The sequence below is a fragment of the Ranitomeya imitator genome, chromosome 2, assembly GCF_032444005.1.
Source record: "Ranitomeya imitator isolate aRanImi1 chromosome 2, aRanImi1.pri, whole genome shotgun sequence".
Lineage (NCBI taxonomy): Eukaryota > Metazoa > Chordata > Amphibia > Anura > Dendrobatidae > Ranitomeya > Ranitomeya imitator.
Window position 1 is genome coordinate 169,170,119 of NC_091283.1, and position 9,373 is coordinate 169,179,491.

A 9,373-nucleotide genomic window follows, 5' to 3' on the forward strand; every position below is an offset into this window, starting at 1 on the left:
AGGAACGGACGTCTATCTTCTTCAGCAATGAGTCTTGCTTTTGTCTTGGATGCAATGATAGGTGGAATTTTTTTCTGGAGAAAATGTGGACAATGCCATGAACAGGTCTCCAAGAGGCAACGTGAAATTGTCCTAGAAGAATCACAACACAATAACATCAGGCCACATGTTGCTTGTGCTCCTGTGAGCAGCCTGTGTGGCTTAAATGTGCTCCCATGGCTACAGCATCTCTGGACTTGTCTCCTGTCCAGCACATCTGGGACCTCATTGATCAGTGATTACTCAGGAGCATTGGATCTTGATGATTTGGCCCGAGCACATTCGGAAGCAAAATCTTCCTCAGACAACCATTAATGATCTCAGTGATTACAGCCGAGGCTGGGAGTGCCGGGATTTCTATATGTGGCTCATACCCAAGATTCAAGAAATCGGGATGTTTTGAGAACTTTGCTTCAATAGTTTCATTATTTGCAGATCAGTAATGTGTCCATGCTGTGGGTTCCAGAATTCCAAGACCTTTCCTTCTTGGTTTTGCAGTTTCAATGGGAAGAAGTGTCGAAACTCCCATTACTTAAAACATGGAAAAATATATCATTCTTGTATTAAAGAAATCAAAATGTCTAAGATTCAAAAGTATGTTCCTGTTACACACACCCTACCTGTCCACAGAACCTGGCACCCTAGAATACACAGTGGCGCCCCTGCTCATGAGGACTGTCCCTGACAATCCTTAATGGGACAATGCTATAACAAAGGTCTACAAGAAAAATTCCTTCAGTGCCATGGTTTTTTTAATGGATTTAGGGTATTTTGAGAGCACAGAATTCAAAAATCCCATCAATTTTGCTGAATTGGTTCTAGTTTATGAGATAATTCATCCATGAAAATAACGCGGTCCCCCAATGCGACTTGTGTGAGACAAATGCAATAGCTTTTGGCCTTTTGACTGTAACAGTGTCTTAGGTAATAAAATATCCCACAAAATTATTTTCCATTTCAATTTGTAGGCGTACAATGCTATATAATAATATATTAATCAATAATATAATCATAATCAAATAATATATTAATCCTTGCATCTTCTCGCCCGACCACTTGCACCAGTGACCCCATTCCGTCACATTTCCTCCAGTCCCTTTCCCCGGCTGTCACCTCTCACCTAACAAAAATATTCAACCTTTCCCTCACTTCCGGTATTTTTCCCTCCTCATTTAAGCATGCCATCATACATCCATTACTTAAAAAACCATCCCTCGACCAAAACTGTGCCGCTAATTATAGACCTGTCTCTAATCTTCCCTTCATCTCTAAACTCCTCGAACGCCTGGTCCACTCCCGTCTTACCCGCTATCTCTCAGATAACTCTCTTCTCGACCCTCTTCAATCTGGTTTCCGCTCTTTACACTCTACTGAAACTGCCCTCACTAAAGTCTCTAATGACCTACTAACAGCTAAATCTAATGGTCACTACTCCATGCTAATTCTCTTGGATCTCTCTGCAGCATTTGATACTGTGGATCATCAGCTCCTCCTCACTATGCTCCGCTCCATCGGCCTCAAGGACACCGTTCTCTCCTGGTTCTCCTCCTATCTCTCTGACCGATCCTTCACTGTATGTTTCGCTGGTTCCTCCTCCTCTCACCTTTCCCTTACTGTTGGGGTTCCTCAAGGATCAGTCCTAGGCCCCCTACTCTTCTCTTTGTATACTGCCCCTATTGGACAAACAATCAGTAGATTTGGCTTCCAGTACCATCTCTATGCTGACGACACCCAACTATACACTTCTTCTCCTGATCTCACGCCTGCCTTATTAGAAAACACCAGTGATTGTCTTACCGCTGTCTCTAGCATCATGTCCTCCCTCTATCTGAAACTAAACCTGTCAAAAACTGAACTCCTCGTGTTTTCTCCCTCTACTAACCTACCTTTGCCTGACATTGCCATCTCCGTTTGCGGTTCCACCATTACTCCAAAGCAACATGCCCGCTGCCTTGGGGTCATCCTTGATTCTGACCTTTCATTCACCCCCCACATCCGATCACTGGCTCGCTCTTCTTACCTGCATCTCAAAAACATTTCTAGAATTCGCCCTTTTCTTACTTTCGACTCTGCAAAAACTCTTACTGTTTCACTTATTCATTCTCGTCTGGACTATTGTAACTCTCTACTAATCGGCCTCCCTCTTACCAAACTCTCCCCGCTCCAATCTGTCCTGAATGCTGCTGCCAGGATCATATTCCTCACCAACCGTTACACCGATGCCTCTACCTTGTGCCAGTCATTACACTGGTTACCCATCCACTCAAGAATCCAGTACAAAACTACTACCCTCATCCACAAAGCACTCCATGGCTCAGCACCACCCTACATCTCCTCTCTGGTCTCAGTCTACCACCCTACCCGTGCCCTCCGCTCCGCTGATGACCTCAGGTTAGCATCCTCAATAATCAGAACCTCCCACTCCCGTCTCCAAGACTTTACACGTGCTGCGCCGATTCTTTGGAATGCACTACCTAGGATAATACGATTAATCCCCAATCCCCACAGTTTTAAGCGTGCCCTAAAAACTCATTTGTTCAGACTGGCCTACCGCCTCAATGCATTAACCTAACGATCCCTGTGTGGCCTATATTAAAAAAAAAAAAAAAAATTAATTAACTGGTTCATGCAGCTTTACATGAACACCCAAGCCTTACACTATGGCTGGTCCGAATAACTATAGCAATTGTTACCATCCACCTCTCGTGTCTCCCCTTTTCCTCATAGTTTGTAAGCTTACGAGCAGGGCCCTCACTCCTCTTGGTATCTGTTTTGAACTGTATTTCTGTTATGCTGTAATGTCTATTGTATGTACAAGTCCCCTCTATAATTTGTAAAGCGCTGCGGAATATGTTGGCGCTATATAAATAAAAATTATTATTAATTATTATTATATATAAGCCACTTTTTTAAGCCACAATTCTACAGTAATTAACTATTAAATATCTCAGAAACTAGAGCCAATCTGGCAAAATTAGTTATATGCTTAATCAGCACCATAAACTTGACCTAAATGCTTGGCCTTGATAAAATAATAAAGCCTATACTCACCTCCTGTGCCAGCACCGTTCCAACGGTATTGGCACTCGCGTTCCTGGAATTCACATGAGGTTGTTATGACACATGTGAGGTTGTTATGACACATGAGCCTTGCACCCAATATAGTTATTGTTCCTAAATGGTTGTTATATCAATCTTAACCCCTTAGTGACAGAGCCAAATTTTTAAAATCTGACCAATGTCACTTTAAGTAGTAATAACTCTGGAACGCTTCAACAAATACCAGTGATTTTGAGATTGTTTTTTTGTGGCACATTATACTTTATGATAATGGTAAATTTAAGTCGATATGTTTTGTGTTTATTTATAAAAAAAATATCAGAAATTTGACAAAAATGTAAAAAAATTTGCAATTTTCAAACTTTGATTATCCCCTTTAATCCAGATAGTTATATCACACAAAAACATTAATACATAACATTTCCCACGTGTTTGTTTTACATCAGCACCATTTGTAAAATGTTATTTTATTTTGTTAGCATTTTCGGAGGTTTAAAAATGTAGCAGCAATTTTTCATTTTTGTCATGGAGATTTCCAAAATTTATTTTTTTAGGGACTTATCCAGGTTTGAAGTGACTTTAGGGGTACAATATATTGGGAAACCCCCAAAAGTGATACCATTTAAAAAGAGCGCCCCCCAACATATTGGAAACTGCTGTCAGGTAGTTTATTAACCCTTCAGGTGATTTTCAGGAATGAATGCAAAGTGGCATGACAGGAATGAAAAAGTGTATATTTACCACCTAAATGTCGCTAACTTCTGAACAGGTTACTGTAGCCGTCAGACTCTAAGGCCGCTATTTGGCAGTGAATTGTCATGGCAAACATCAGGACCACACAGTCATGATCTGAGGGCACCGATGGGGATAAAGAGGGAGAAGCCACACTGTTAACCATTTATATGATATAGTCATTATTGACAGCAGCATCTAAGGGGTTAAACAGATATGGAAGGTGCCAACACTGCTCATGGCTGATGCAGCAAGTTGTCAGCTATAGTGTACAGCCGACAGCTGCTGGATTGCCACCTGTATGAGGATGCTATTCCCCTATAGCTCTTTTGATTATACTGTAGAATTGGCCCATTAAGGACTGTCAGTGACAATCTACGTTGAGCGGGGGCATCATTACGTGTTCTAGGATGCCAATTTTCACAGATCGGGGTGTCTAACAGGGATATACTTCTGAACTCTAGACTTTTTGATGTCTTTGGTGTGTTATGTGGAGCCATTTGGGGCTGGTTGCTCAACCCCCAGTATTTTTACTTGTTTGATTACAATTTGAACATTAATCATTGTCATATATATCCAGGGGTGGATTAAGGGTAGCCAGGGCCCAGGGCTGTTCACACACTGTGGGCCCCCCCGGTCATGTGACGGGGGTCATGTGACGGGGGTCATGTGACGGGGGTCATGTGACGGGGGTCATGATATACCCGAACCAGATTATACCAGAAAAATGGCCGGGCCCTACTCTACTGTAACCTATTAAATATTTGTTAAAATCTGCAATACAATTTAGGTATATCTTGACCAATAATATCACATACAAGGAACAAATACAACCGCACCATGACCAGACCACAAATTACAACCACAGTGATCGAATAATATCACATATAAGGAACAAATACCACCGCACCATGTCAAGACCACATATTACCACTTGGTGACCAAATAGCACATACAAGGGACAAATACCACAACACCATTTCCAGACCACATATTACCACCACATAGTGACTGAGTGCCACAATACTGATCAGTAATAAAAAAACAAAAACACAATACTATCACCATAAGTGCCAGTATTCACAGGAGATCTGTACTTAGTATGCAGTGTCTGTGTAGAGGTAATACAGTGATCACTGGTGACATTGTACACAGGACCGCTGTATATAGTATACAGTGTATAGTGTCAGTGTATAGGCAACACTGACTCACCAGTGATGTCTCTAGGTGAACTCCTTCATCTTTCATCCAGCACAGACTGCCATCATTTCTTCCAGCCAGGACTCGTTTCTGCAGGAAATAACACAGTTATCTCGAGCTCCACTTGCAGAACACATTACTTAATTTTTCACAACTTCTACATTACACCACATGAAGAAAAAAAGGCGATATAGTGTCACTCTGCACAGTAACAGGACCGCTCCCCCATTTAAAACAGTATACTCAAAAAATAAAATAAATACATCACTGCAGTAATAATATCCCTTAATTAGCCCCTATGGTAATAATATTCCCCACCCTGGCTCCGTTTATCTCATTCCTGGCTCCAGCCATATGTTCTCCCATCCTGCACTCATGAGTATCCATTCTACCCCATATGATCTCCACATCCTGCCCCATCTGTCTCCATCGTATCCATCCTGCCCCATGATCCAATCCTACCCCATGTCTCCAATCATGCCCCGTGTCTACATTCTGCCCATGCCTCCAGTCCTGCCCCCAGTGTGTCCAGCATATTACCCCCAGTGTGTCCAGCATATTACCCCCAGTGTGTCCAGCAATCTGCCCCAGTATGTCCAGCATATTGCCCCCAGACAGTGTGTCCAGCAATCTGCCCCAGTGTGTCCAGCATATTACCACCAGTGTGTCCAGCAATCTGGCCCAGTGTCTCCAGCATTGCCCCAGTGTGTCCAGCAATCATCTGCCCCAGTGTATCCAGCATTGCCCCAGTGTGTCCAGCAATCATCTGCCCCAGTGTCTCCAGCAATCATCTGCCCCAGTGTCTCCAGCAATCATCTGCCCCAGTGTCTCCAGCAATCATCTGCCCCAGTGTCTCCAGCAATCTGCCCCCAGTGTCTCCAGCAATCTGCCCCCAGTGTGTCCTCCAGCAATCTGCCCCAGTGTCTCCAGCATTGCCCCACTGTCTCCAGCAATCTGCCCCACTGTCTCCAGCAATCTGCCCCACTGTCTCCAGCAATCTGCCCCACTGTCTCCAGCATTGCCCTCAGTGTGTCCTCCAGCATTGCCCCCCAGTGTGTGCTCCAGCAATCTGCCCCACTGTCTCCAGCATTGCCCCACTGTCTCCAGCATTGCCCCCAGTGTGTCCTCCAATCTGCCCCAGTGTCTCCAACATTGCCCCCCAGTGTGTCCTCCAATCTGCCCCACTGTCTCCAGCATTGCCCCCAGTGTGTCCTCCAATCTGCCCCAGTGTCTCCAGCATTGCCCCCCCCAGTGTGTCCTCCAATCTGCCTCACTGTCTCCAGCAATCTGCCCCACTGTCTCCAGCAATCTGCCCCACTGTCTCCAGCAATCTGCCCCACTGTCTCCAGCAATCTGCCCCACTCTCTCCAGCAATCTGCCCCACTGTGTCCTCCAGCATTGCCCCCCCAGGGTCCTCCAATCTGCCCCACTGTCTCCAGCATTGCCCCCCAGTGTGTCCTCCAATCTGCCTCACTGTCTCCAGCATTGCCCCAAGTGTGTCCTCCAATCTGCCCCAGTGTCTCCAGCATTGCCCTTAGTGTGTCCTCCAATCTGCCCCAGTGTCTCCAGCATTGCCCCCCAGTGTGTCCTCCAATCTGCCCTACTGTCTCCAGCATTGCTTCCAGTGTGTCCTCCAATCTGCCCCAGTGTCTCCAGCATTGCCCCCAGTGTGTCCTCCAATCTGCCCTACTGTCTCCAGCATTGCCCCCAGTGTGTCCTCCAATCTGCCCTACTGTCTCCAGCATTGCCCCCAGTGTGTCCTCCAATCTGCCCCAGTGTCTCCAGCATTGCCCCCCAGTGTGTCCTCCAATCTGCCCTACTGTCTCCAGCATTGCCCCCAGTGTGTCCTCCAATCTGCCCCAGTGTCTCCAGCATTGCCCCCCAGTGTGTCCTCCAGCATTGCCCCCCAGTGTGTCCTCCAATCTGCCCCAGTGTCTCCAGCATTGCCCCCAGTGTGTCCTCCAATCTGCCCCAGTGTCTCCAGCATTGCCCCCCAGTGTGTCCTCCAATCTGCCCCAGTGTCTCCAGCATTGCCCCCAGTGTGTCCTCCAATCTGCCCCAGTGTCTCCAGCATTGCCCCCCAGTGTGTCCTCCAGCATTGCCCCCCAGTGTGTCCTCCAATCTGCCCCAGTGTCTCCAGCATTGCCCCCAGTGTGTCCTCCAATCTGCCCCAGTGTCTCCAGCATTGCCCCCCAGTGTGTCCTCCGGCATTGCCCCCCAGTGTGTCCTCCGGCATTGCCCCCCAGTGTGTCCACCGCACCGATAACTGATCCAAAAAAAAACCAAAAACAAGCAGTCTCCTCACCTGTCCGCGCTCCAGGCGGCGAGCTCCCTGCAGCAGCGCACACTCGCCGGCGACTGACAATGACGTCAGACGCCGGCGACGTGTGCGCCTGCGGCCGACATCAGCTGCCAGCCTCCAATTGGCTGGCGGCTGTTGTTGTTAACTATTGATGTGCGGGCGCGTGCCCGCACATCAATAGGAAACCGCCGCAGCGCCGGAAGGGGCCCGGTGAGCAGATGAGAAGGGGCCCAATGCGGGCCCCCTCTCTCTGCCCACCGGGTCCGGGGGGCAAATAAACGCCGCCCCGCGGGCAGTCACAGAGGATTATCAGAGGGTTAATCTGCGGTAGCCCAGGGCCCCCCCAGACCACTGGGCCCTGGGCTACCGCCCATATTGACCCTCTGATAATCCGCCCCTGTATATATCTAATAAGGAATTATTTTGTGATGGTCTAGTTTTTCTGTGAATGTTTCCTTATTTGATAAACCATTCCCTACCTACACTCTGTGAGTTAGCCCTCTCATATTACTGTATACAAGCGTAACAGAATGAATGAAGATCTTGAAAGAACAACAATCTGGGGACACAATTATCCAGGCTGATAGATATGTGAGTACACCCTGCTCACTAGCAACTAGTAATGTTCTTTGTCTCAGTATTGCTGTATGGTTCCAGGTATTGTGCTGTACTCGTAACATGACTGCTGTCATCTTTTCATATATGTCATAGTAAATTTATTTGATTCTTTTGAAGAAATGTGGCCTTTTAGTTTCCTTGTGTCTTTTTATTTCTTTTCTGTCTAGAGACGTCAGTAAAATAGCAAAAAAAATTATTATATGATAAGAAAACATTCAATAAGGATCATTCAGACATTTTGTAATTGATTCTAAAGTAAGTCCACCAGCTTCATCTGGACAAAGAAATCTTATAAATAATGTATACAGTTACAGATCTGCTTTAATGCATTGGGCAGTTGAAAAATTATTCTTTTTCTATAGCATGGGAGACAAGTTATTGATCATTGGGTGTCCAATTGTTGGGATCCCTGCGATCCGGTAAACGAGGTTCTTCACCTTCGTTCCATTCATTGTCTATGGAACAGCCAGTAAAGCTGATAACTGTATTGAGCCTTATCTGGCAGTACCATAGACAATAAATGAAAAGGAGGGCAACCTCTGCTTCCTTCTCACAGGGCTTTGCAGAGCCCGCTCTTGGAATCGCTGGGGGTCTCAGTGGTTGGACTACCAGTGATCAATAAGTTATCCGCTATCCATAGAATAGGAACCTTAAAACTTGGCACAAACCTTTTAATGAATGAAACCTTTCCCCAGTCTCCTCTGTATGACCTCAAGGAGCAATAGAGGGAGAGGTGAGGGGTAATGGAGCTAGGTGAAGTGGCTTCTTCTGTATTTGGTCTATGCAAGAAAGAATTTGTATGCAGCAGATCTGAACATGACGAGAAGATCTGTATTAGGGTTTTTACACTTTGGGTAATAAATTGTGTATATAAGTTGAAAGTGCGATTCTCTCCAATGTTCACTTTACTTTTGTAGCATTGAAAACTCCTAAATAACATTGGAAGCGACCTCTGGTAATTCTTTTCAACAATGTGGAGGGAAATGGAAGTAAGTAAAGACTCATGTAGAGGAACCAAAAATCAGACCTGAGCTTTTGTTACATCTTTCGAACATCAATTAAATCGATTTAAGTAAAACACTCTCTCACGTAAGGGAGCGGATCTTAAGGTTTGGTCGCCAGATGCTATTGGGGCCTTTAATAAATTGAAACAGCGTTTCATGTCCGCTCTAGTGTTAATCCAACCCGATCTACAGAGTCCGTTCATTATGGAGGGGGATGCTTCAGATGTCGAGGTAGGGGCTGTATTAGCTCAAGGTTCCAAAACTCTGTGGTCCCAGCTCTTGTCAGGTCATTGACTGTGTCCTCCTGTGTAGTTCTGGGCTGATTCCTGACCTTTCACAGAACCATCAATACCCCACGAGGTGAGATCTTGCATGGAGACCCAGATCGAGGAAGATTGACAGTCATCTTGTGTGTCTT